This window comes from Antrostomus carolinensis, unplaced genomic scaffold (assembly GCF_000700745.2).
Source record: "Antrostomus carolinensis isolate BGI_N321 unplaced genomic scaffold, ASM70074v2 scaffold26994, whole genome shotgun sequence".
NCBI classification, from domain to species: domain Eukaryota; kingdom Metazoa; phylum Chordata; class Aves; order Caprimulgiformes; family Caprimulgidae; genus Antrostomus; species Antrostomus carolinensis.
In genome coordinates, this window is record NW_010313249.1 from 5,839 (window position 1) to 9,107 (window position 3,269).

Genomic DNA, 3,269 nt, shown 5'->3' on the forward strand with positions numbered 1-3,269 from the left:
CTCAGAAGGAGCCTTCTCCACCTGTAAGCCACCAGACAGATACTTCTCCTCAGCTCCAGGACTCACCACGGCTCCTGCAGAGCCAAATCCAGAGCTGCTCCCCCTTAGCTGAGTTCACCACGATTCCTATTCCAGTTTGTGTGCGACAAAAAAGTTGAACTAATTAGTACTTCAGCCAAACACCCGGGTGAAAAACAGGATGGAGAAATGGAGCAGGGTATTAAGAAATAATGTAAATTACCAGAATAGAAAATATCTGACTTAAAAGAAGAAAATAGGCAAATTCCAAAGAAGTTCAGAGTTGGAGGGTTTATCATTCCCAAAACAAATGCCTAACGCAGGCCCCACACTGCAGCTGGTTTCCACACCACTGCTGACACCAGCAGGTCAGAGCCCCTCTCTCCGGGCTCGCTCTCATCATAAGGCTACAACCTCATGGATGGTCCAGGAACTGGCAGGAGCAGCTGGATGCTATCACAACCTCGGTGTTAAATAGCACAGGCTTCTTCTGGGTTGAAGGAAAAGGGGTTTGTGCTGCCACTGGGGTGACATGTTTGGTTTTTTTAGAAGCCTGAGACAGGTGATAAGTCAGTTAAACACAGACAAGTAATTGCTGTGGTAGCAAAATGCATAGAAAAATATATTACGTACTCAAAAACCAGGATGCAAAGCTTCACAAGTCCGTAGACCACCTAAGGTTATTTCTGGAAGACCTTTTCACATTCATTTCCAATAACTCTCAAAAAAATCCCCCCAAAATCAAGGAATCAACAGGCCACATTCTTTGAAGCCATAATTCTCTGCCCCAAGAGAGAAGCCAAACTCCCAGGACAAAACGATGGGATTGTTTTCCACAGTAGAGCTAAGTTCCAAAAGACAACTAATTCCTTCTGCTCCTCAAAACGGCTTTTCCCTGAAACAGAATACGCTGGGAAGCAACACCCTGAGATGCTCCATCGTGTCTCATGATGGGATAAAGTCCCAAACCTACTGATTCCAGCCTCAGCAAGCTGGAAAAGCTTTGCTTTCTCCTAGTGTCCCCAAAGATGTCTCCCCAAAGCAGGGTGTTGGTGAGCATCTCCTTGAGATACTGGTGGGTTGACCACATGAGTCTTTCCCCTGGCATTGAGTGTCCCTTCCAGCGGGTGCACATGGACTCATGGTCAGCCCAGTGTGGGATAAAATGCTGTTCTTTGGGATCTGTATGGGAAGAAAATGGTGCCACGCTGAGAAAGCTGTTGAACATCTAGGACTGCAAGTGTGGTCCAGGACCATCACTCAGCTCACCAAACCCAGATTCCTCTTTGGTAAGAGCATCTCACCCAGAAAGAGTGAGAAGGGACCCAGAAGAGGGCTGTACTTGGACAAGGACACTCGACAGTTTGCCACTAGGTGTCATTCCAGCTTCATTTTCATTGCACGAACAAAAACACGGACAAGACAAGCACTCTGAGCTCTGCACCCCAGCTAACACAGACCAACTCGGCAACGGCCAGGAACGGCTAATTTCTTACCTGCATCCTCCTGGCTAATTCACTACCAGAAGAAGTCTTACAAAAACCACTGCGAGCCAAATTAAGAACCACCATTAAAAGCCAAAGAAGGAGATTTAAAAAATTCAACAGAAGAGCCAAAAAAAAAAAAACCCAAACCATTTCAGAGAGATTTTAGCTTCTAAAATCCCCAAACAAGGCACTGCTGAAAAGTATAAACTCCTGAGATTTAAGATAAACTGAGAGCTGAGATGCTTCTGTGGAATATACATGAAGACAGATGATTGAGATATTTCACAGTGAAGAGCTTTGTAGAGGACAGACAGGTTGAAGGCACCTGAATTACTGCTCAAAATTAGAGCACATTGACTGTCCCCCCCACCAGATCCAGCTGAAAACGTGCCACAGTTGGAAGGATAAAAGCACCCAAGGAATTTTCTTCAGCTGGACCTTGCAATGCAGCATTGGGACCATCACAGTTTTGCACACAGAGGGAAAACAGAAAGATCACTTAGGACTGCAAGGGACACCTGGATGGAGCTCTGCCAGTCTCCCCTCTGCTCACACATCTTACTGTCTGGGTGTAAGAGTTCCTGCAAATGCCCAGTTTAGAAAAAGAAGAGGGATTGAGCCAAGAGTGTCATAATCAAACGGTGGAAGGAAGGCCCATAAAGATTTTCTCCATGTTTACATCGATTTTTCCATGCAAACAAGAAAATATTGCATTTGTAAAGAGAATTAGAGTTGTTTTCCTAGAAAAGCCAAAGGCCCTTATGGGAAGGACTTGGTCCTCTTTGGTGCAACTCCCTAACAGTGGGATGTGTGAGGACCACGTCTCCACACCACAAAGAGGTTGCAGCTCACGTAGGTGAAGGATCCTCCCTTCTGCCAATCCACCTCCTGGTCACAGTGCATCACCACAGAAAACAGACCTGTCAAGGTTCAACCTATCAACCCATCACCAGGAAGCCAACATCCCACTTCCCAAAACATATTCCAACCCAAACTCACCACAAATGACACTGCTCTGAACTTTGCCTGGTGAAAAAAAACAACTGCTGAAAAGAACAATAAAGCAAAAATTGTCACAGATGAGAAAATTCTTATTCTGCTTTGTGAAGGTGGAGAAACAAGCATGGTCAGACCCGAGCTCAAGGTCCTGACCTCCTCTTCATCTTCATTCATCCCCCATGAGGGAAGGCGTGAAGGAACAGCACGGGTAGACATCTGCACAACGTCTGTGCGTTCTGCTGGCTAGTGGTTAAAGGAAAGGGTCGAGAGGTCTCGGCTCAGGTCATCAGTTTGAACCCCTCACACAGGCAAAATCCCTATTTTAAGGCTAAACATCCAAAATAATGTGGGAAGGGCCAAGAAAACACCAAGGAGGGAAAAAGAGATCACAGTGCCTGGGTGTGATGCTCCAAAGATGCAGAAGAGTCTTCTGAGTAACAGCTCAGAACCAGAAACCCTCTGGGGGAGCATCCTGCCACCTCTGAGCGGACAGGGGAAGAACAATCTTCCAGCTGCTGCCTCCCAAGAGCCGTTTGCAGTAACAGAAAGGGCACTGAATTGTTTATAAAGCATAAGGTGGCAAGCTGCCTGCTTTGTCAGAAATCACCTCTGGTTTATAGTTCATGGTGATGAAACAGGGAGAACCAGGTGAGAAGGCAAAGAAGCTGAAGACACTTTTTTTTTTTCTATGCAGTCCACAGAGCTGAATAAACCCCAAATTTTTGGTAATTGTGTGGTATGTGTTAATGCTGACAGAAGAAAGAC